The sequence below is a fragment of the Rhinolophus sinicus genome, linkage group LG07, assembly GCF_036562045.2.
Source record: "Rhinolophus sinicus isolate RSC01 linkage group LG07, ASM3656204v1, whole genome shotgun sequence".
Classification (NCBI taxonomy): domain Eukaryota; kingdom Metazoa; phylum Chordata; class Mammalia; order Chiroptera; family Rhinolophidae; genus Rhinolophus; species Rhinolophus sinicus.
Window position 1 is genome coordinate 55,126,725 of NC_133757.1, and position 25,277 is coordinate 55,152,001.

The 25,277-nt window shown below is 48.0% G+C and overlaps 1 long non-coding RNA gene across 1 annotated transcript; it reads right to left on the minus strand.

Moving 5' to 3' along the window:
* On the minus strand, nucleotides 1–24,367 carry LOC141572946 (uncharacterized). The gene is made up of 8 exons (XR_012498535.1): nucleotides 22,984–24,367; nucleotides 21,836–21,923; nucleotides 20,406–20,523; nucleotides 17,657–17,935; nucleotides 10,310–10,461; nucleotides 9,156–9,326; nucleotides 8,335–8,442; nucleotides 1–736 (listed from the first exon to the last, which is right to left on the minus strand). It is a non-coding gene; the product is annotated as an uncharacterized LOC141572946 (long non-coding RNA).
* Nucleotides 24,368–25,277: the final 910 nt, after the last annotated feature.

A 25,277-nucleotide genomic window follows, 5' to 3' on the forward strand; every position in this document is an offset into this window, starting at 1 on the left:
TGAAGTTGAAGACAAGGCAACAGGAATCACAAGGGAAATTAGAAAATACTTTGAACTTAATGCAAAAATAAAAACATAATATATAAACACTTGTAGGATGCCACTAAAAAGGTGGTTGGAGGGAAATGTATAGCTTTAAATGCTTATATTAGACAAAATAAAAGTTTTAAACATTACTACAGAAAAGAGTTAACACAGTAAGCCTGAGACTGTTACCCTTAGAAGTCCTCGTTCCGAGGTTGTCCCTTGACTGGCATCTGGGAATACACATTTCAGAAGGATTGCCACAATTTCTTGATGAAAGTGGCATACTATACCTAAACTGTTTATGTAAATAATATGGTTTATGCTGACCACCACTTCCTGGTAGTCTGGAATGTTGGTATGTGCCCAGCAGAAGGTGCCTATGTGATGAGCTCCCAATGAAAACCTGGGCACTGAGTCTCTAATGAACTTCTCTGGTAGAGCACATTTCACTTGTGTTGTCACAACTCCTTGCTAGGGGAATTGAGTGCATCCTGTGTAGCTCCACTGTGAGCAGACTCTTGGAAGCTTGTGCCTGGTTTCCTTCACACTGCACATTATGTGCCTTTTCCCTTTGCAATTTTGCTTTGTACCTTTTATAGTAATAAATCTTAACAATGACTATGCCTATATGCTGAGTCCTGAAAGTCCCCCTAGAAAATCACTGAAGCTGACGGTGGTTTTGGAGACTCCCAACACACCATGGATTCACCTAAGGAAGTTTGAAAAAAGAAGACTAAATTAAAACCAAAGTAGTAGAAGGAAGAAAATACTAAAGAGCAAAAATTAGTGCATGAGAAAATGAATATACACTAAAGAAACTCAGTGACACCAATAGCTGTGCTTTTGAAAAAAATCAATAAAAATCAATAAACCTTTAGCTAAATTGACCAAGGGATAAAACATAAATTATCAATATCAGGAATCAACATATGTTCATCACAGATCTTACAGAGGTTGAAAAAATAATAAAAGAATATTATGAACAATGATGAGATAATAACTTTGGCAACTTAAATAAAATAATCAAATTTCTTGAAAATCACGAATTACCAAAATTGACACAAGAAGAAACAGAAAACAAATAGCTTAATATCTATGAGGTCTGACAATTAAGTTCGTGAACTCATTGCAATAACGTTGCTAACCTTTTTTGATATCAGAGGGATTATTCGTTATGAATTTGTACCAATTGGATAAACAGTTAACCAAGTTTACTATTTGGAAGTGCTGAAAAGGCTTCATGAAAAAGTTAGGCAATGTGAACTTTTCCCCAACAATTCATGTCTCTTGCATCATGACAATGCACTAGCTCACATGGCACTGTCTGTGAGGGAGGTTTTAGCCAGTAAACAAAATAATTGTATTGGAACACCCTCCCTACTCACCTTATCTGGCCCCAATGACTTATTTCTTTTCCCAAAGATAAAGGAAATATTGAAAGGAAGACATTTTTATGACATTCAGGACATTAAGGGTAACATGAGAGCAGCTCTGATGGCCATTCCAGAAAAAGAGTTCCAAAATTGCTTTGAAGGGTGGACTAGGCACTGGTGTCGGCGCATAGCTTCCCAAGGGGAGTGCTTTGAAGGTAACCATAGTGATATTCTGCAATGAGGTCTGTAGCACCTTTTCTAGGATGAGTTCTCGAACTTAATTGTCCAAACTCTTGTTACAGAAATTCACGAAATCTTCCCATCAAGGCAACCCCAGGCCCATAGAACTGCATAGAGAATTGTACCAAACATTTACATATGAAACAATACCAATCAATCACAAACTCTTTTAAAATATAGAGACTAGAACACTTCCCAACTTTTTCATAAGGTCAGCATTGCCCTAGTACTAACATCAGACAAAAATATTACAAGAAAACTACAAGCCAATGAAAACTTAGAGCAGATTTTTAAAAATCAGAAGTTGACATGTTGATTTTAAAAATTATTTGAAAATGAAAAGCACCTATAATACCCAAAACAAATTTGAAAAAGAATAAATTTGGAGGACCTACATTGTTTGATCTCAAGACTTACTGTACAGCTATAGTATCAATAGAATATAGTATTGAGACAAAAAATATGGGTCAATGGAACATAATAAAGTCTCAAAATAGGCCCACACACCCGTGATCAAATGATTTTTTTTTTTTTACAAAGGTGAGAAGTTTATTCAGTGGACAAAGAATTATATCTGTAAGAAAATGTGTTAAAACAAATGGATATCAGACTTCCAGTTTCCAACCTGGCATGTAAGGAGCTTGGAAATCACTGCTCCCATCCTCATAACAAGATAAAAAGCTAAACAAACTGAATATCAACAACTCTTCTTAGATCCATCAGAGAATTGAGGTCATGGGGCAAACCACTGCCTCTACAATTGGAGAGACAGGCAGGCAGATAAGGCATATACAGAGAAACACAACTTACTGGAGCAGAAACACATGAACAGAAACCTCTTGCAGGAACCAGTACAACGTTCCTTTTATCTAGTACATCAAGTCTGGCTTTCAATGAAAAAGAAAAAATGTTACAAGGCATAAAAACAGGGAGAAAAAACAGTTTGAAGAGACAGAGCAAGCATTAGAACCAGACTCAAATATGGCAGGAATATTGGAATTATCAGACCAGAAATTTAAAACAACTGTGATTAAATATACGAAGGGCTGTAATGGAAAAAGTAAGCCATATGCAAGAACAAATGAGTAAGACAATCGGAGAGATGGAAATTCTAAAAAAAAAGAATTAAAAGGAAATGCTGGAAATCGAAAGTACTATGATGGAAATAAAAAATGTCTCTGGTGTGTTCATTAACAGACTAGAAAGAGCTGAGGAAGGAATCTCCAGTCTTGGGGATATCTCAGTAGAAACTTCCAAAACTGAAAAGGAAAGACAAAAACACTTAAAAAAAAAAAAAGAATATCCAAGAACTACAGGACAACTATAGAAAGTATAATATACATGTAATGGGAATACCAAAATAAGAACAAAAATAGAAAGGAACAGAAGAAATATTTGAAGCAATGATTGAAAATTACCAAAAATTAGTATTAGACACCAAACCACATATTCCAGGAAGCTCAGAGAACACCAAGTACGATAAAGGCCAAAAAGCTACACCTAGGTATATTATATTTAAAGGGCAAAATATCAGAGATTAAAAGTCTTGAAAGAAGAGGAGATCCAAGATGGTGGAGTAGATAAATGCTGTGCTTGCCTCATCTTGTGAACACATCAAAATTACAACTAAATTATAGAACAATCAATCTGGAAACCCATCTGAAGTTGAGCTGAACAGAAGTTTTATAACTAAGGATATCAAGAAGCCACGTGGAGACTGGTAGGAAGGGCAAAGACGCGAAACCACCTGGTCCCACACCCACCTGTGACAGCTGAAAATCGGGAGTTGTTTCGGCCACAGAGGTCCCCCACAAAGGAGCAAAGAACCCCAAACCCCCCACACCGGGCTCTGCAGCCCAGAGTACTGGTGCTGGAAAGAGGAGCCCCCACAACTTCTGACTGTGAAAAACACTGGGGATTCCAACTGTCCAGATGGGACAAAGGGCTTTGGGAAACCCAGACATCCTCTTAAAGAGACCACGCAGACACTCACCCTGGGTTCCGGCAGAAGGACGGTGATTCTGGGGGCATTGGAAACATATGGGGAGAGACTGAGTTGTGTAACTTCGGGTCGAGGACTAGAGGGACAGTCCCCATTTTCCTTGTGTGGGCCCCTTCTCCCAGGCAGCAGGCAGGCGGACGCCATTTTTCCTGTGTTTAGCCCACCCCCACTGGCCAAATCTGAATTTGATTGGCCTACTGAGTTCTTATGCTCCATCCTGCTGACTCACTAACTAACACCCTGCTTCACCCAACTTTCATAATGAACTGTATGGGAGCCGGCAGGTGGCAGCAGGCCTCAGAGTGTCCTGGCTTTTTTCAGAACTACCCCAAACCCAGTACTGGTGGCAGCTGGCCTCAGTTCTCAGCGTGGCCTCTCCCACGTGCCTCTAGGTACAGCACAGGCAGTAACCAGCTGTGGATCACTCTGTAACTTCTACCAGGTAGTCCCCAGTCAGTCACAGGCAGTGGATGACCTGAGCCTGCACCAGAGCCCCTCCCAAGAGACCCCAGAACCAACATACTTGGAGGTTGACTCAGGCCACAACAGAGCACTGCCCAATTAGTCCCACAAGTGGCACATCCAAAGGGTAGTCTTACCAGGCACCAGAGCACACTGGGGTGGTAAGGCCACCAGCAAAACAGTCCATAAAATGTGGACGTGGCCAAACCCCACAGCCAATCAGCCTTGAGGGTCAATACCACCTACTGACATGCCAGCAGCAAGCAATGCTTAACTATAACAGGAGGGTACACACAACCCACACAAGAAACACTCCTGGAGCACATGGCTCAGGTGACCAAGGAGGCTGTGCCACTGGGGCCCACAGGACACCTACTACTTAAGGCCACCCGGCCAAGACTGGGAGACACAGCAGCCCTATGGAACACATAGAAACAAATACAGAGAGGCAGCCAAAATGAGGAAACAAAGAAATATGTCCCAAAAGAAAGAATAGGAGAAAACTCCAGAAAAAGAACTAAACAAAATAGAGGCAAGCAATCTACCAGAGACAGAATTCAAAACAATGGTTATAGGGATGCTCAAGGAACTTAGTGAGAACTTCAACAGAGAGACAGCAGGCATAACAAAGGACATAGAAAGGTAAAAAAAAGAACCATTAAAAGTGAAGACTACAATAACTGAGATGAAGAATGCACTAGAAGGAATCACCAGCAGACTAGATGAAGTAAAGGATCGAATCAGCAATTTGGAAGACAGGTAGCAAAAAACACTGAATCACAACAGCAAGAAGAAAAAAGAATCCAAAATTATGAGGATAGTTTAAGAGACCTTTGGGACAACATCCAGCGTAACAACATTCACATCATAGGGGTACCAGAAGGAGAAGAGACAAAGCAACGAATTGAGAATCTATTTGAAGAAATAATGACTGAAAAATTTCCTAACCTGGGGAAGGAAACAGACATGCAAGCCCAGGAAGCCCAGAGAGTCCCCAAAACAAATGAATCCAAACAAGCCCACACCAAGGCACATCATAATTAAAATGGCAAAGGTTAAAGACAAAGAGAATCCTAAAAGCAGCAAGAGAAAAGCAGTTAATTACCCACAAGGGAGCTCCCACAAGACTGTCAGCTGATTTTCAACAGAAGCTTTGCAAGCCAGAAGGGATTGACATGACAATAGTTTAGTGGTTGCCAGAGGGTAACGGGGGCGGGGGGTGGGGGGTGGGAGATGAGGGTAAGGGGGATCGAATATATGGTGATGGAAGGAGAACTGACTCTGGGTGATGAACACACAATGGGATTTATAGATGATGTAATACAGAATTGTACACCTGAAATCTATGTAATTTTACTAACAATTGTCACCCCAATAAATTTAATAAAATTAAAAAAAATTTAAAAAAAGACATATTCAAAGTGATTAAAAAGAAGGACTTACAACCAAGATCACTCTACCCAGAAGGCTACCATTTAAGATTGAAGGACAGATAAAGAGCTTCCCAGACAAGAAAAAGCTAAAGGAGTTCCTCACCATCAAACCAGTATTACAAGAAATGTTTGAGGGACTTTTTTAAGGTGGAAAAAAAAAAAGATAAAAAATACGCATAATAAAATGGTAACAACTACATACCTATTAAAAACTATTGTCAATGTAATGGGATAAATGCTCCAATCAAAAATATATGGTGGCTGAATGGATAAGAAAATAAGACCTTTACATATGCTGCCTACAACTGACTCACTTCAGATTGAAAGACACACACAGACTGAAAGTAAAGGGATGGAAAAAGTTATTTCATGAAATGGAAATTATAAAAAAAATCTGGAGTAGCAATACTTATACCAGACAAAATAGACTTTAAAACAAAGGCTATCACAAGAGACAAAGACCCAGTAATCCCACTTCCTGGTGGTTTAATTCCCACTTATCCAAAACACTACTTCAAGGGGTTGTGAGCATCCATATGTTCATTGCAGCATTGTTTACAACAGCCAAGATGTGGAGGCAGCCTGGGTGTCTGTCGATAGAAGAATGGATAACGAGGAGGTGGTACATATATACAATGGACTATTGCTTAGCCATGGAAGGGAATGGGTTCATGCCATCTTCAGTGACATGGATGGACCTGGAGGGTATTGTGCTGAGTGGAGTATGTCAGACAGTGAAAGACAGATGCAATGTGAGTTCGCTTATGTGTGGAATCTAAAGAACAAAATAAACAAACAAAACAGAAACAGACTCATAGATACAGAGAACATTTGATGGTTGCCAGATGGGAGGGGTGTTGAGGGGGTGGCTGGAAAAGGGGAAGGGATTAAGAAGTACAAATTGTTTGTTACAAAGTAGATGTAGGGAATATAGGGTATAGCATAAGGAATATAGTCACTAATATGGTAAGAACTATGTATAGTGCCAGATGGGTACTAGACTAATCAGGGGGATCACTTCTTAAATTATATAAATGTCTAACCATATGCTATAGACCAGAAATTGATATAAAATAACATTAAATGTCAAATGTAACTGAAAAATGGAAAAGTGTGTGGCGGGAGTGAGGTGTAAGGCAATAAATGATTCAAATATCCAGATATAAAACAAATAAGTCATGGGAATGTAATATACAGCATAGGGAATATAGTCAATCATATTGTGACAGTGTGGCATGGTGTCAGATGGTTGCTCGACTTACAATGGTGATCCCTTCTTTAGGTAAATAAATACTGAATAACTATTGCATATACCTGAAACTAATATAATATTGTATGCTAACTATATTTTTAATAAATTTTTCTTTAAAAAAAAAGTCTTGAAAGAAACTGGGGTAAGAGTGGGGAACAACCCTTATACATAGAGGAGCAAGGATACAAATTACATCATACTTCTTAGAAACCATTCAAGTAAGAAGAGAGTCAAGTGAAATATTTAAACTTTTAAGAGAAAAATAAATCACCGACCTAGACTTCTGTATCCTGCCAAATTATCCTTCAAAAGCAAAGGAGAGATACTTTCTTAGACAAACAAAAATTAAGGGAATTTGTTGCCAGCAGGCCTGCCTTGCAAGAAATGTTGAAAGAAGTTCTTCAGAGAGAAGAAAAATGACATAGGTCAGAAACTCAGATCTATATACAGAAAGGGAGATCATTAGAGAAGGAATAAGTAGAGGTAAAATAGAAACTTTCATTTTTCTTATTCTTAATTGATATAATAGATAATGATTTGTTCAATATAATAGCAACAATGTATTTGATGATTATAACTTGTGGATAGTTGAAATAAATGACAGAAATGATACAAGAGACAGGAGGGAAGAATTAAGAATACTTTGTTATTATAAAATACTTGCACTATCCATGAAATAGTGTAATACTATTTGAAAGTGGACTTGGATAAGCTATAAATGTATATTTCAAACTCTAGGACAACCACTACAATGGTTTTTAAAAGTATAACTGATATGCTAAGAAAGGAGAGAAATGAAATCATATGAAATATTTGATTAAAACCATAAAAGGTGGGAAAAGAATGAAAGACAAAAATAGGAACAAAGAAAACGGGACACAATAGAAAACAGTAATAATTATGGTAAGTAAAACAAATGGATATCATTATGGACCTAAACTCCATTTCACATCATTCATAAAATTAGACTCAATATGGACCATGCTTCTAACATTAAAATCGGAAATTATAAAGTATCTAGAAAAAAGCTTAAGAGAAAATCTTTACAAACTTGTTGACAAGCAGAGACAAGTCATAAAAAGCACTAACCATGCAAACATAAACTGATCAATTGGACTTTGCTCCTCAAAAGATATCACTAAGAAAGTGAAAAGAGAAGCTACTAACTGTGGGAAAATACTTGCAAAACACACATTTGACAAAACCTATATCCAGATTTGAAGAGTTCATATAATTCAATAATAAGACAAACAACCCAGTAAAATTGGGTAAAAGATTCAAATATGCTTTACCAAAGAAGATACATGCTATAAACGATGCTCAACATCTTCCACCTCGTTAGTCATCATGCAAATGCAATTTAAAACAACAAAGAGATCCTATTAACTACTCACCAGAATGGCTAAAAGTAAAGTAAAAAACAAAAAACCTGACGATGTCAAATGCTGGCAAGGATATGGAACAAGTGGAATTCTCATGCACTGCTAAAATGGTGCGATTTTGGAAAAGAGTGGCAGCCTCTTATAAGGTAAAACATGTACTTACCATAAAACCCAACATTCCACTTCTAAGCATTGACCCAAGAGAAAGGAAAACACGTTCATCCAGATTTACACGTGTGTCCATATCAGCTTCATTCCAAAAATCCTAAAACTGGAAACAACCCAGATGTATATCAACTGGTGAACAGAAAAACAAATGGCAGTACGCCCTTTCCCTGGAATAATACTCAGCAAGGAAAGGGGCCAAACTATCAGTACATGGTGCAGCATGGATGGATCTACACAAAAGAATATATATGCTTAATTCCATGTATAGGAAGTTGTAGAACACACACAACTAATCGAGAGCAACAGAAATCAAATCAGTGGTTCCCTGAGCGAGAGAAGGAAGAGGGATTAACTGGGAAAGGGCATGGAAAAAATGTCCAGAATCATAGAAACGTGCTATACCTTGGGAGTGCAGCAATATTTATACCACTGTCTACATCTGTCCAAATTCACTGAACTATACAGTTAAAACGTGTGTGCTTTGTAAATTATTCCTCACTAAAATTGACTTTTTTAAAAAAGGAATAATTGGAAGGAGAAAAGGAATGTAGTGTTGGGAGAAGGCAATGGTAGGGGCTGGAGGCTGCAGGGGACCCCCTGAAGTGTATAAGCACCTTTCCAGGCTGTTCTTGGGGACCCCAGGGGCTGCCTTTTCCTCCCGCCTGAGCAGAGACACCCCGTGGAGACGGCAAGGCTGGGGCTGCAGGATCTGAAGAACTGTTCCCTTTGTGGTTATTTTTATTTCAGTTCAATTTGGCAACTATTTATTGAGCACCAACTATATACCATCTTCTCTGTGCCAGGAGATTTACTCACATTAATCTCTTACAGACTTTGACGTCAGACTGCCTGGATCCCACGCCTGGCTCATGATGTTGACCGAGTTCTTCAACTTGCCTCAGTTTCCTCCCTGATAAAGTAGAGATAAAAATCGTGTCTCCTTGCAGGTTTGTTGTAGGGAGGCAATAAGGTGATTCTTGTACAGCGCTGGGGCGGAGGACACCACAAATGTTAGCAACTGTCGTCGTGTTTACAGCTTCAGAAGCCCTTCCACCTGCACGCTGGCATTCGTCCCACCCAGCTCCAGGACTCCCATCACACAACCTACAGTCTACCGTGTGTACACCTCGCTCTGGCTGTGGGGCCTGGAGATGGTTATTCAGCCCCTAGGTGCCTCCATTTCCCATAAGGTAGGCATCATATCGAGCCTCCCTCAAGGGGCAGGTGAGAATTAAATGAGCTAATAGAAGTAAAGAGCTCAGCTCAGTGCCTGACACATTTAAGTGCTTAAAAACATTGAGTATTCTTACTCTTTCTATCACCGTTGCATTTTAGTACAGAAAACTGAAGCCTGGGATGCTGGGCCAGTTGGCCAAGGTCACACAGCAAGTCAGCCGTGTCTTCTGCCCCATGTGAGAGGATGTTCCTATTTCTTGCCCCCCAGAGCACACTGAGGCCTCCTCGTTCCCCACTCCCCAAATGCCAAGTTGCCTGAGGGATGCTCAGGGTACCAGGAGTCTCGGGGCTGCGCGCGCACGGTGGCCTACCTCAGCAGAGCTCGAACTCCTGCCTATAGGGGCCCCAGCAAAACCAAAATGGAGCAGATGCTGCCAAAGATCAGGATACTGGACTCTCCTGCCTACAGACAAGGGGTGTCACCCTATCCTTCCATGCTCAGACCAGGTGCCACCTCTTCCATGAAGCCATTTTGACTATACCCTTAGGTTTCCAGGCCAGGAAGGGCTGCAAAGACTAAAAGTAAAACATTTCATCCTCAGCTCAGATTCAAGTCTCAGCACCGTGATGAGGTTTCTCCTTTCCCCATGCCTGCCCTCCTGCTGGGATCATAATGACTGCAGGATGGGAAACTGAGTCCCAGAGAGGGTAAGTGACTGGCCAAGGCCACATAATCATGGACAGAACCCTGTCTTGATGCCGGATCTCTCCATACCAAACTTGACCCCACTCACCAAGTCTCAGGCAGCCAGTGGGCATCATTCTCCATGGGAGGAGAGCGGTAAAGTTTCCTCAGGTGTCTGGCCTCCTGCACTTCTCGAAGCTGTGGGTTTTCCCCAGGGAAACCCAACACAGGTGACAGAGGGTTGTTCATCTAGTAGAACGCCTGTGACACTCACAGAGAGACATGTCAGGAGAATTATTCACTTTACAAAACAGGCGCTTCCTTCACAGAAAGAGATGTCCCACGAGCTTCCCTCCCCTGTCCTGGATGAGGAAGAGGCTGGAAGTGGAGTAGGGAAAATGCAGACAAGCCCCCGATTTCTCACCCATCAAGTGAGAGGTTGGAGGGGTGGTCTCGAGGGCTGGGTGGTGTCCAGAGGCTTGAAAAAAGAGCATTAGGAAATCCAGTGGATAGGAGTCAGTGAGAAGTGGTTTTCGGGTGGGCCTGGGTTACTAACTTCTTAGGGACACTGGGGTTTCCAGGAAGAGGAGGATACTCCCTGTGTCACCCATGGCTGCTGAGGTGGGCTGGGGTCCAGAACCCCTTAAGACTCCCAGTGCCTCTTCCCACGGGTATGATAGCTGAAGCTGGGAGGAGGCCGAGAGCAGGGGCCCTGTCCTGGGTGGGATCCTGGTCCAGGAGGCTCTGGCCTCCGTGACTCCTGCTCCTGATGGGGGCAGGTGGGCGGGAACCTTATATTTCTGAAAAGTGAGTCAAAACCGCTTTCAACAGCCTCCGAGCCTCCACCTCTGCCCTGCAGTCCTGCTCCACTCTGCTGCCTGTGTGATCCTCCTGGAGCCTAACCTTGATCACGGTGTCCCCTTGCGCACTTAACTTCGGCAGCTCGCCATCACCTCAGGCGGTTTCCCCAGCCTGGGTGACAACTGAAACTTCCCGGGCCCTTGTTAGGCAGACAGAGGCTCCTGCCTGACAGCCTTCAGAGTACACCAGGCTCTCTCCAGGACTTCTCCAAGTTCCTCATTTGATAGCTGAGCCATCTAGTGCTCAGAGAGGCTAAGTGGCTTGCCGGAGGTCACACAGCAGTACTTGAAATTTAAATCCAGCTCTGGTAACTTGGATAGAGTCCTCGCCCTATGCACAAAGGGGCCAAGAGCCTATGACAGAAGCTTCAGGAAGCTGTGTCCCTTGGCTTGGGGGAGCCTGGTCCCTCGATAAATGAGAAAAATGGCAGGTAAGGGAGGAGAAGGTTGAATGGCAAACTCTGTAGGTGGCACCATGCTCTGGGCAGAGCCCAGACCGTGAATCCAGAGGCTTGGGTCCAGCTACCTTCTCTGAGCCTCAGTGCCTCCTGGGAGAAATGAATAATCAATCCTCTGACCCCACAGTTCCCACAGTGAGTGCTGTGGAGCCCAGCCTGGAGTTGGGAACACAGTAGGTATGCATCCACACCCCTTGCCTACCCAGGATCCTACCCAGGACAGGTCCCCTGCTCAGGGGTATGGGTGAAACTCCTGCCAGCCCCAAATCCACACAGCCCCCCACCCCCAGCTGCAGCCCACAGTGGGGCTGTGCAGACCCAGTAAACAACGCTTCACCCTCCTTGCCAAAAACGGAGCTTTTTGAAAGCAACAAAAGCCAACATCTCTGCATGCTGCCTGTGTTGGTGATGGGAAAAAGCTTCAGAGAGGAAAGGGGAACCGGGGTGGGGGCAGAGGCCAGGCAGATGCCACAGAAAGGAGGCGAGAAATGGGGATCTGATAAGGGAACTCTGCTGCCTTGGGCCCAGGACCAGCATGTTCTGGGGGTTGGGGGACGCCAGGGCCCCCTGCAGCTCCGTAGCCCCCTGCAACCCCTGAGCTGGGAGGGGAGGGGGGTCTGAGGTGGCTCTGAGGGTGGCACTCAGATCACAGAGCTTGGGGCTCAGTGAAGTTGATCACCTTGGGGCAGGTTGAATGTGGGCGCCAGCCAGGCCTCACTTTGATGATCCTGTCTCTGCCTCAGAGCCCTCCTTCCCCAACGGAGGTGCTGACTGCAGTGGTGGCGGCAGGACATGGTTCTGGCCTGGGACTGGCAGGCTCAGGGTCCGGGGCTCACTGTGTGTCCCTGAGTGAGTGACTTGAGCTAGAATGACTGACTGTCCCAACCTGGTGCTCAAAGTCTGTCTCCCGAGAAGCTCTGCACTCCTGGGGAAACTGCTGCTCACCCTTCCCCCCTCAGGCTGGAGTTTCCTCTGATGAGACCCCAGAGGTCTTCCCCAGCTCCCTGCACAACCTTCTCCACGACTGATGGCGGGGTCTGTCCTCTCGAACAGACTTACAACCTGACTGTAAAGATTGGACATGAGCCTGCCCCAGGAGTCCCGGTGGCCCCTGGGATAGGCGGGCAGAGTGGACAGGGATCAGGAACCATAGAGGGAGCAGATCGGAGGCGCGGTGTGGCAGCAGCCTCCTGGGGGAGTCTTATAGGCAGAGAAGAGCAGTGGAGGGCATTCCAGTGGGGCACTAGCTTAGACAAAGGCTGGGAGTCCTGACAGGGGAGTGAGCGATGCGCCCAGCTCTGTACTGAGCGTGCGGCCGGACGGTGGGGCCCCAACAGGCTCTCCAGGGCCCCACCGTTGAATCTAAATCTACTGCCTCCAAAGTCTGAATTCCCCCAGCTGCATCCACTGCCAAATGATTTGCATCAAAACAAACACATAATAAAGAAAAATACAACAAAGGTTTGTCTGGTTATTTTAAAAGTGAAGATGGGCTTTTCACAGAAATTGAAAGCCCCCAACAGGGCTCTAAGAATGGATGCCCATGCCCCCCACCCATGTTTCTCTGATTCCCTGTGCAGCCCACCCCAGCAGGGGCAGACTACCCTAGAGAGACCGGCTTGAGGCCAAGTGGAGAGGGCCTGCTCTGACATCCATGGGACCCACCCACACCCCAGGGCATAGGGCAGCTCTGCCTGGCACTGCTTACCTGCCAAACCTCACCCCTTCAAAGCAGCTCACCAACAGCTTCAGGGGTGGCAGGAGTTCAGCAGCCCATCCTAGTTTCTTGTGCCCACAGGACCTCACACATCCTAGCTAGGCTGCCCTGAATACGTCATGTATCCTCTCTGAGCCTCAGTGCCCTCGTCTACTAAAGGAGGGCAATAAAACATGCCTTGGTGGGTCTGGAGCATATGGCAAGCTCACGGGGATAAGGGTTTCCAGGAAGCCTAGCAATGCAATTCCGACCTTCCTCTGGAAATGGACGCCCTCACTGCAACCCCCACCAAGCAGGGTAGTGAGAGGCAGGGGAAGCTGTCAGCCCCACTCTTACCTGTTGGCCTGGAAGCTCGAGCCCAGTCCTGTCCAGAACCCTCTGCTGGGAGAAGAGGGGATGGGGGCAGAGGTACTAAAAGTAAATGCTATCACTGTCACTGTGGCCACCTCAGTGGAGGCCAGGGCTGGATCTGCCCTTCCTCTCTTCTCAAACATTTGCTGAGTACCTCCATGCACGGGTGTGTGCCGGATGACACCCCCGTACTTGCCTGTTTACTCTATATTCTCTATGACCCCATCCAGAAGGTCTCGGTGTTCCATTTCCTCAAGCAATAAACTGAAACGTGGAGAGGCAGTGATTTGCCGAGCACCCCACTGCATAAAGTGGAAACAGGCCTGACAATAGGTCTGGGCTCTTTCTACTGGTCCCAAAGGAAAGGGGTCTTTGGGAGCCACCAAGGTATCTGAGCAGGACAGTGGTATGATTAGGTAGGTCGTGGGAAGTTGGACCGAGGTCCCTGAGCCTGGGGACAGTAAGACCAGCAAGGAGGCAACAATAAAGGTTCAGGCAACAGGGGAAGCAGAGCGAGGAGGGTTTGGAGGGAGGTTAGGGGGCAGACCACCACACTCTCAGCCTCTGGTGACTCAGAGGTGGGAAGAAGAGGCACAGAAGAGGAGCAGGTTGGGGTGGGGAGGATGTCTAGAGTGTACTCACAGCATCCACACTCAGCACCAACCTCCACTCCTCCAGCAAGGTCATTATCCCACCTCCCCACGTGGGAGCAGCGGGGCTGTGGCCCCCCCAGTGCAACTGCCCACTGCACACCAGGCCCCTGCACCCACTGCCTCCCCTAGGCTGATTCCCCTTGCCAGATTGATGAACAACGTAATAAAGGGGGCAATCACATTATTCCTGAATGCATTTTAATAAAAATCAAATAAAAGCAATTATGTGAATTTTCAAGAGGATCACCTCTCCTCCTTTCCCTGAGGTAGGAAACGGAATGAATTCAGGAAATCATTAAAATCAGAAAGCTGAGCTGTGTGCCACTGCCGCGTTGGCAGCTGCCACACAAAGCAACAGGGAAACCCAGACCCAGCGGCATCACGATGCCTTTCTTTAGCTCTTTGAGTGGAAATTCCACCTATGGGTGACGAAGGGTAATTAAGGGCCAGGAGAGATGCTTTGAATGCGGGCTGCCTTTGCCCCTCCAGTAGGAACTTCCCAGGTTCAAAGGGACTTCAGACTCCCTGAGGGAGAGCTCTCCTTCCTGGCAGCCCAGGGCTTGTGGCAGGCAGGGACAGGGCACAGAGAAGGGCCTCAAGGGAACACTGCTTTTCCTTCTGTGGAGGACACACAGCTCTCAGCCCAGCTGGAGGCCAGGACGCTGGGTCCGGATGCAGAAAGATGGGATCCTACTGAGGGGCAATGCTCACCTGTTCCCCCTCCAGCATCTCCAAGAAAGGCACAGCCCCGTGACCTATGAAGCCTTTCCTATCTGAGCGGACATTCTAGCCCCCCGTGACCCTCAGATGGTGTGCTCTTTTGGGGCTGAGGATGCAGAAGCCAGAGGGAGCCAATGATACACCGAAGGTCACCCAGTTGTTGAGGCAGTAGCAGGACTGGAGCTCGGCTCTCCTGGGGCCCCGAGGCAGGCCCAAGTCTGCAGTCAAGGTGGTCTGGACACAGTGTGGCTTGGTCTTCCACAGGCACTTACAAGAACAAGCCCTGACCACGCCAATTGCCATCTCCTGGGCACTGGCCTGTGCCACCGTCTCCAAACACCGTGGTTAGTGTGTCCGTCCTCAGTACAGGTTCAGGACTGAGCTACAGAAAGGTAAAGCAACCTGCCACAGCCCCACGGCTAGAAGTGAGGAACCCTGGATTTCCCCAGGGCCAGCAGAGTCCAGACCCAGAGATTCTAATTGCCAAGCTACAATGCCACCCTCTTCACGGGAGAGAGGCCCATCAGGGCTTTTGGGTTGCGTTTTGGTGCTGAGGAAGGAAAGACCAAGATCTTTACTTCCCCTGGCTCCCATATTCGCACTGACTAACCCACATCATCCTCCAACCTGAAGGGTAGGCCAGTGGTGTTCCAGAAGACGCACCCAATCTCCCCTGAGACCATCTCCCTCAGTCGCCAGGGCCCTGGGTCTCAGATAGAGGCAAACAGGAAAGTTGGAAGCTAGAGGTCTCCTTTTAGGACTTCCTGAGTTAAAGGAACAAACTGGGGCTGGGAGGCAGAGGGTTAGTATTGGCTGTGTGACCTTAGGCTTCTCTCAACTCTCTGCACGGGCAAGCATGGGTGTGAACGTGTGTGTGTGTGTGTGTGTGTGTGTGTGTGTGTGTGTGAGAGAGAGAGAGAGAGAGAGAGAGAGAGATGGGGCAAGGGGTGACCAGTCCCCAGTTCATTTGCTGCTGTCCCACACTGTCCTGTCTGACTCAGCTCGCAGCTACCTTTCATCCCTGCTGCTGCTAACAGCTATGGCGCCCTCCTACAGGACACTCAGGGAAATGTCACCCATAAAGTGAGGTCTCCATCAGGGAAAAGGAGTGAAGGGGAGGATTCTGGGTAGCCCCTCCCAATGCCAGGCTTCGTTGCTGCCAGGCCCTGCACCATCTGGCACCCAGGACTGAGAACTGAGCCCTGGCCACCGGGCTTCTGGTCTCATCCTCCTGTCTCCACTGGGGCCCCTCTCTGGTCTCTGGACCTCAGGGGCTTCATAAAGGAAGTGGAAGCAGTGACACCCGGCTCTTAGGGCTAGTGCACGGCGGACAACAGGACAGGAGGACGGGTGGTATGTGAACCCTCTGGTCCCTCAGAGGGCAGCTTCCCACCACAGTGCTCTGGCCAAACCCTCGGGTTTTGTACATAGCAGCCACTCCATAAACGTGTTCTGCGTGGGGCTCAGAGAAAGACAGGCTTGTCCAGGAAAGGGAGTTGAAAGCCGAAAAAGGAAGTGCCCCTGCATGCTCTGCAGGGCCTGTAGTCTTGGCACCACATGGATGCATGTGCATGTGTAAGCATGTGTGTAACGTGTGTACTCCTGTGACCACACCCACCTGCTGGCAAAGCCATTGACTTACACGCGTCTTGCAAGCACACATCAACACAGCAGATCTGTAAGCAGCAGCCCCAAGCCTGAGGCAGTCTCTCCCAGCCTGGCCCCCAGCCCCCATCTAGACAGGCCTTGGAGCAAACTGGCTAGGACCCTGGAGGTGTTGGCCCACGGATTTCCACAGGGATATCACATCTGCTATCAACTTCACCCAGATTCTATCCTGGTCACTCTCGAAGCATCTGCCCAGGTCTAACTCCCAGCTGTGCCTAGGATCTAGGGATAAAGGCTGCTCTTGGTACCTTCTACAACATCTGCCCTGGGATGAGGGCTGACCGAGGGATGCCCAAGGACTCTGCCCCCTAGAGAAGGGCACATCCAACTCTGCTGGAAGGGGGCCCAAGGAAAGCCTCCCCAAAAATGAAAGCCTGGAGCCGGACCTAGGAGAAGGAGCTGGATTTCCTGAGCAGACAAGATGGGAAGGGCATTCTAGGTGGAGGGAACAGCTGGTGCAAAGACATGCAAGGCCTTGTTCAGGGACTGCCCGGCTGCCAGCGTACCCGCCCTGCTGCTGCTGGCTGCATCAAGAAGTATCCTTTTCCGAGCACTGTCTAGAGTGAGAGGGCAAAACAGGGCAACACGCTGCAAAGAAACCCTGGCGCAGAAGGCAGTCCCCGGAGGGCAGGGCACATGGGAGTGCAAGTTCCCTTCAAAGCTCCCCCTCAAAGCTCCCCCTGGCGTGTAGCTATAATTCACTGTCACAAAAGTGCAGTTAGCCCAGGGATCCCACATGTGAGCTAAAACCTTTTGTGAAAGAGACGAAAAGAGTAATGAATGGACTTTGGGTAGCGGTTTCTTCTGGGAAACAAGGAGCCAGGAGGGGCGGTATGTCCCCGGTATCCGTAATACTCTGCTTCTGAAGGACAGTGGTCATGAATGTTCATTTTAATGTCTCATAGCTTACAAATAGCCCTTTATATGTATGAAACTCAATGTAATAAAAGTTTTAATGGTGTTTATACCCAAGTTTACAGGGCTGTCCCGACACTGGGTTGGCGGAGATGCCTCCATATAGTTAGTTACCTGAGCTTGGCACCCTCACAGGCGCTCTGTCCCCGTGCTCTGGGGTGGTGTACGGGCCTGGACTCTTGTCCCAGCTCCAGTGGGTCCACAGAAGATTCCAGTGATTTCCAGAACAAGGCCGGGTGTAGCTAGGAAGGTAGGGATGAATGCCCAGCCAACTTCCTGTATTGGCTTGCCTTCTCTGGGTCTGCATCCCCTCTGTACAGTAAGGGGCTCTGGTCAGCTGGTGTCCTGGGTGTGACCACTTAGCAGCACAGTTACATGGAACCGTTTCTGTACCTGAAAGTGGGACCATAACAGAGCTGCTGTGAGGACGGAATAATATGATGCCCTTTAAGACACAGTTCCTGGCATGCAGTCACTACTTCATAAATAATGGTTAAAAAAAAATAATCACTGGAACAAAGACCTTCAGTGGAAACAGGGCAAGACTGGAGGATGGAAGATTGTGCACCAGGTGTACCCACCAGGCACTGGCCCCAAAGCCTCTGGAGTCCTTTTACCCCCGGGCTTCACTCTGCTTCTGGGAGCCCTGGGGACCCCTTGGAGAGAAGAGAGAATGAAAAAGCCCTGGCAAAGGATAGCGTGTTGCAAAGGCCAGGGTCAGTAACCAGGGCTCTAATCCCCAAGACCCCTCCCGAGGGAAGAAACCCCGATCTGCTGTGTGGGGGGATGTGCCCTGCCTCACCAGGGCCAGCTCTAATCTCAGGAGCAGACCCAGTGCCTGCTCCAGCTCAAAGGTAGGGGCCTGGGTTAGGGGAGCATGGATCAAAGGCAGAGGGAATTAGCATCACAGAGAGCCTGGATGACGAGAGGCCAGGATTAATTCACTCTCCTCTTCCTGCTGTTCCTTCCGCAGCCTGGGGAGTTGGGGGAAGGGTAACCTTCCACCCCCAAGCCCCTACCACACCCCTGAGGCCTAGTACCTACAGAAGAAGGCAGAGCAGGGGCAATGATTTGGGTGGGACCTGCCATGAGATGTGGATGCAGTGTGCACACATTCTGGAGCCTTTGGCTTGAACGGAAAAGAATGAAGATGCCTGGGCCAGAGGGATGTCTGCAGAGGCCGGAGCCTGGATGTGGGGCAAGGGGCATGCAATGTGAGTCCACAGATGCCGTGCTGTGTCATTCTAAGGGACATGGCAGCTTCTCTCTCTTTCTCTCTCTCTCTCTCTCTCTCTCTCTCTCTCTCTTTCTGTGTGTGGGTGTAGGGGGGAGATCTACAAAAGGGAGGGATGGGGGCACTTGTATCTTTCAGTCTGGATGTGGGCGATGTGGGTGCCTGGGTGTGTGTGAACCTGTGAGGCCCATCTATGCATATGGCAGCATAGAAACAGTGCCTGCACACGTGTATGTGTGTCTGTGAATCTATTATTGTCAGCCAAGTGCGTGAGTCTGGGTGACTCTGGTGTCAAGAAGTGTGCAGACATTTGGGTATGTGTGTGGATAGAGGAGCTGCCTGAGAAATGTGAAATAGGGAAAAGCGTGAGGGGGCTCAGATTGTAATATTTACCACAGGGAAACTGCTAGAAGGTCCAGATGACCATTTCGCAGGTTCTGCTTCCAGGCTCCATGGTCTTCACCTTTCCCACCGTGGGATTAGCTGGCTTAACAATTTTGTGCCTCAGTTTCCTCATTTTAAACAAGGGTCATCACAGTGTGGTTGTGAGGATTAAATTAGTTAATATAAGGAAGCACTTAAAACAACCCTTGGCACACAATGAATGCTCTCACAGGACTGATGAATACAATTAGTGCTACCTGGAGGGGGCATGGTAGGACTGAACTGGCCTGGCTGGAGCAACGGGGTCAGCTCAGCCTGCCAGGAGCTGTCCTTGCAGAAACCTGGGAGAAAGATTGCTTTTAAGCCAGTAGAGCTGGGCAGTCTTTGGCAGTGCCGGGAAAATGGAGCATGTGGTGTTGGGAGAATCCCAAGGCACAACCAGAGCCAACTTGGCAGGCTTGGCGCTCACTGGCCTGCACATGGATCTCCTCCCACCCCCCTTCTTCCAGCATCTCATTACCCCCAAGTATCTCCCACCCACTTCCTAGCAGGAGTGTCAGGCACATTCTTCCACCAGCCCTGTTTCATCCAACTGCTGACACAGGCCACTCTTCATGCCCATTCTGCAGATGGGGAAACTGAGGCTCCGAGAGACATAGAGGAATGTGACCAAGAGGCAGACCTGGATTCAGGCACCCAGGAATCTGGAGTCTCAGAGTAGCTTATAGAGAAGCAAAATGCCAATCTGGCCCCCAGGACAGCCCAATTGGCTCTTGGCCCTTCAGGGTCCCACTGGATGTCAAAGCCCCTGAAACAGTTCCCTTAGGGATCCCAGCTAACAATCCCCTCCATGTATTCACTGTCTCTGCTCTACCCACTCACCCACCCACCCACCTCTATACTTTTGCTCCTGTTCTCTCTGCCTTGTCCATCCCGGTCCAAATCTTCATCTGTCAAGGCCCATTGCAAATGCCACATCTTCCATGAAGCCTTCTCTGATTGCTTTGCCCATTAGTGGTCTCAGTCGCCCTGGACCTAGAGACATTCTTCTCTTCAGCACTAACCACGTTACCTTTGGGAAGTCCTAGAGGGCAGACCAGGAGCTCCTCTGTTCAGCCCCACTCCCACCCCCACCTCACAGTCCTGGGTAAGGATGTCCACAGGCTGCAGTGCAGCCCGGGCGCTCACACACCCATATGCTCAACAAGCCCCTCCAAGCCCCTGCATCACAGCCATATAACTTACCATTTAACAGCTCAGGCTCTGGAGTAGATTTTCCTGGATTCAAATCTCAACTCTCCCACTCACTGGCTGTGTGACCTTGGGCTTGTTATCTAACCTCTCTTTGTCTCAGATTGCTCATCTATTAATGGGAAGAATAATAGTTCCATTGCTACAAGGTTGTTGTCAAAATGTAATAAGTTAATATATGTAAGTTCTCAGACCAATACCCTGCACACAGTAATTGCTCTATGAGTGTTTGCCATTGTTACTATTTATACGGTTATTGTCATAACCAGGAGAATACAAAAAGGCACTGGATACAATCTCTGTCCCCCAGTGGATGGGAGTCCAGACAGGAACAGGAAAGGGATTTCCATTTGTAATCCCATTTAATGGTCAAACCACCTTGGAAGTAGTTATCACCAGCCCCACTTTACAGATAAGGAAACTGAGGCTCCAAAAGGTGGTGTGAGTTCCCTGTGGTGTGGGTGTGAGCCCATAGCTCTAACTGACAGGGCTGGATTCAGGGCCTGGTTGTGTGGCTCCAAAGTCCAAGCTCTTTCAACAAGCCCGTGCAGCCTCTCAGTCTGGCAGCAAGATAAGCCTTGTACACAAATAGCTGTGATCCAAGGTAGAAAGTGATAAGTGCCAAACAGGGACCGATAAAGGTTCTGGGAGGGCGGGGGGCCTGTCCGCCTCCGGAGGGGGGGGGGGGTGGAGGTCAGGGCAGGCTTCTGAGAGTGGGTAACATCTGAGCGTAGCTTCAAAGGTGGCCAGGCCGAGAGGGGAAACTGTCCAGTTGGAGGGGCCAGTGTAACAACATGGGTCACTGTCCACAGTAACTAGCACAGTGCCTAATGTGTAGTACAAGCCCTAGAAACAGGTATGTGTGGGAGGGAGGGAAGGAGGGAGAGGAGAAGGGAGGGAGAAAGAAGGGCAGAGAGAGAGGGTGGATATACCCTCACTTGGCCCAGGAACTTCCCCTCTCACAGAGAGACAGGGCTAATTCCTCCAATTCTCTAAAGGGCATCATGGGGCCAAGGGTCCTGCTTATCCTATGACACCCCAGAGAAGTAGCTCAGGACTTCCAGGCTGGAGGCGCTGACAATCAGGTGTTTTGCTCAATATCAGGAAGAACTTCCCAACAAGTAAATCCAGGCAGGGCTTCTGGGGGGGGGGGGGGCAGCGATGTGTGGAGCTGGCTCAGACTGGCTTACCAGATCTGATTGGTAAATTTTCAGGACTCTGTGAACTGGCTGATATTAAGACGGCAGCTTGAAATTGACTGTAGTGGGAATATTTACACCATGGAAATCAGCAAATGCTACAAATTAGGTATTCCCCACTTTGGAGAGCCAGATATCAAACATTTACAGCACACCACTGGGCAGTGTCTGCTCTATGAGGGAACAAGCGCCCATTCCCAGAAGGATGCAAGCAGACACACTCACCTCCTGGGAAGAATGAAGCTGAGGGGTTCTTCCTTAGTGAGGGGCTCCGATTAGATGACCTCAGGAGCCCCTTTCTGGCTCTGAGAGCCTATGAAATGTCAGGTTTAAGAAAAAAATTAACCAGGGTAATCATTCATGCCAGGAAATCATTAACCACTTGACTCAGAGGCTGGGAGTAGGGCAGGGACTGGAGAAAACGTGTGAGAACTACATGTTTGCAAATTTCACAGGTGGAAAACCTCGTTCAACGTCACCCGTGTGAGGGGCAACACTGGGACTAGACACTGTGCCTGCACCCTCCCAGCCAGGGCTCCTTCTGGTGCATTTGAGCTGGGCTAGTGCAGACAGGGAGATTTTCCTGCGCAGTTCGGTGTCTGTCTCCTCCACCAGAATACATGCTCTGTGGCAGCATGGACTATATCTGTTTTGTTCACTGTTGGACCCGCAGTGCCTAGTTTCGTGCCTGGCACATGGCAGGTATTCAATAAATATTTGTTGAATGACCCAATGTGTCTGGGATCCTGACTGTTGGCAGCATTTGGAAAGCTGGAACTGCTATCCGCTGAGATCGTAACCACTCAGGTCCCCACTCCTGCTTAGAGACATGGAATCAAGAGACCAGAGTTCAAATACCAACTCTGCCCTTTCCTGAATGACCTTGGCCAAACCATTGGGACCCTCAGTTTATTCCTCTGCAAAGTGGGTTGTGCAATCTCTGCCTGCTTCTTGAGGCTGCTGTGGCACTCAGGTGAAACATAAAGGGCTTTTTATAAACTCTAAAGTGCTGTACCCCTAGGAGAAAGCGGGGAGCTTGGAAAGCTGGCTTTGATGGAAGGGCCAAACCAAGGGTTCTAGCGGACACGTGATGGTGGCCGCCAGGCTGCTGCTCTCTTAGGGCTGCTGCATGGGGTAACCTGGGCCTGACTAGCTTGTGATGAGGGGAAGAGCAAATGTTCTAATGCAGGCAGGACAGGGCAGATGAAATGAAGCTAGCCAGGGAGAGTTTGGGGAACCCTGTTCTTCCTAAGACCAAGTCTCTTGGAGCAGAGGGAGCAGGTGAACCAGTGACTTTAAAAGCCATTTTTATGTCTCTGCAGAACGGTTTATTGTCCCTCTCCAACCCCCAGGCTTTCACCACTACAACATACCTTAATGGGTAAGCTTGGACTGGCACCTGCCAAGTCAGATGGGGGTGGGATGAAAATTCCTGGTATGTTCTGAAATCAAACCAATATTCCAAATGATTCCATGGGGGCAGGATTTCTGCCACTCTCCCAGACAAGCATCCAAAGGCCCATCCTGGGAGGATGAGGGGACAGGCTGGCAGGAAGGGAGGCCCAACTCACCACAGGCTGTGGTCAATGAGGAAGGAAAGCAGGGTGTGGCAGTACCCCTACAGCCGTCCCAAGTGGCATCTGAGTTTTGCAAAGAGGGTGAAGGCAGCAGGAGGCTCAGCACCGGGGCCAGGGAGGCAGGTGCAGAGGGTGCCCATGGAGGGGCCACAATGACAGCCCGGGCCCCCAGTGGAAAGCAAAATAGAAAAGCCCTGTGTCAGCAGCCAGGCCCCTGGGCAGCCGGGCTCTCGGCTCCATTCTGTTCCGCGCGACTCTAGTTGGCACCAGCTGCAGTTAGGAACAATGCCTGGATTTCTTTCTTTCTTCTTTTTAAAAAAAATTTAATAGAGGGGAGAGAAGGACCAGAGCCACTTATTGAAGAGCTCAGCATCGCGGAGGCGTCTGGGCCCATGTGTCCTTGAAAAAGAGCACAGACGCAGGAGCCCCACAGCTGACTGCAAGGTGCAAGGCGCATCACACTAACTGCCTGCGTCCCAACCTCTCTGCTACCTCATACTTGCTGTGTGACCTCAGGCAAGTACATGCCTCACTCTGGTCTGTTTCCGTATAGCCCCCACCAAGTTTGTGGTCCACAGCCCACTCAATGCCAAACCCTCTCCTCCCCCAAAGATGCCCCCCACCTGGCATTTAGTGTGGGCAGCCGGTGAGCTCCTGGAAGACTGGGTCTGGTTCATCCTCGTGTGACCCCTGCACCTCCCAATGCACTTGACCATTTATCAGTGATCAGGCACCATGCTGGGTGGTGGGATAGAGCACTGAGACAGCCTATGCCTGCTGTCGGGGTGGGGGTATGGGAGTGTGGGGGGCATATCAAAATAAACTCCTGGACTAGTGAGGTGTCACACTGGGTAAATAAAACTCCCTCTGCCTCATTTCCCTCCTATGTAAAATGGAGGCGTTTCTACTACTATTAATTAGCTCATGTGAAGATTAAAGGAGTTCCTGTGTAGGAGCTACACCTGGCACATAGTAAGAGCTTGATAAGTAATTACTATGATGATAATGATGCCAGGGGCAGGGACAGCAGCCTATGGGGGTTGAGACCAGGTAGACAGCACATCTGCCAGAGTTATCAGGATAGGCTTCCAAGCAGGTGGCTGTAGAGGTGGCTTTGAGGCTGGGAGGGGTATGTACCAGGAGGCAGGAAGAGCATGAGGAAGTAAGAGCATAGATACTATATTTGTATGTCTGTGTTTGTGTGTGTGTGTATGTGGATATATATATATATATATATATATATATATATATATATATATAGAGAGAGAGAGAGAGAGAGAGAGAGAGAGAGAGAGAGAGAGAGACAGAGAGAGACAGAGAGAGACAGACAGACAGACAAACAGACAGAAAAATGTATGCACATTTTAAGAAAGGAAAACTGTATTAAAATTGTAATACTCAACATACACCGATAACAAAAGATGAATACAAGTCATGTTTGACTTCTGCAATTACAAGAGGTGCTCAAAGTGGTTACCATCAACGCCCAGACACTTCTGGTTATGGCGAACTACTGCTTGAGCAACGTTGACCAAAGTGTCCACTCGTGTACATTTTTGGGCACCCCTGGTGTACAGATATTTCTGGCAATTATGGGAGCCACCCAAAAGGGCTGCATGCCAGCGTCAGGGCAAGGGGGGGATGAGCCTTGAGGTTGGAAGACTGCTGTCTAGGTGAGGAAGAGAGATGCTGAGGCTATGAGAGATTCTGCCACCCTCTCCAGTGCCAGGGAGGAGGGACCCTCCCTTCAGGGTGCAAGAGCTGTCAGGACAGAGGAAGGAGGCTTGATCCTCCCCTGCCACTTGTTCCAGACTTAGCCCCAGCAGTGCTGGACGTACTGGCTCTCAGATCACTTCTCTGGCAGCGCTGGTACGGGGGAGAAGGTGCTGGATTATGAGACCTGGTTCTTGTTCCAACTGTGGTACTTCCATCTGTGTGGACATGGGAAAGGTACCAGCTTCCTTTGGGGTTCAGGTTAGTCACCCATAAAAGGGCCGCTGTGAGGCTCAGAAGATGAGAGTTATACCGTGAAGCAAGGCGTTAGGGTCCTTACGTATTCACAGTCCTGGACAGCCATAGTCTTATACAGC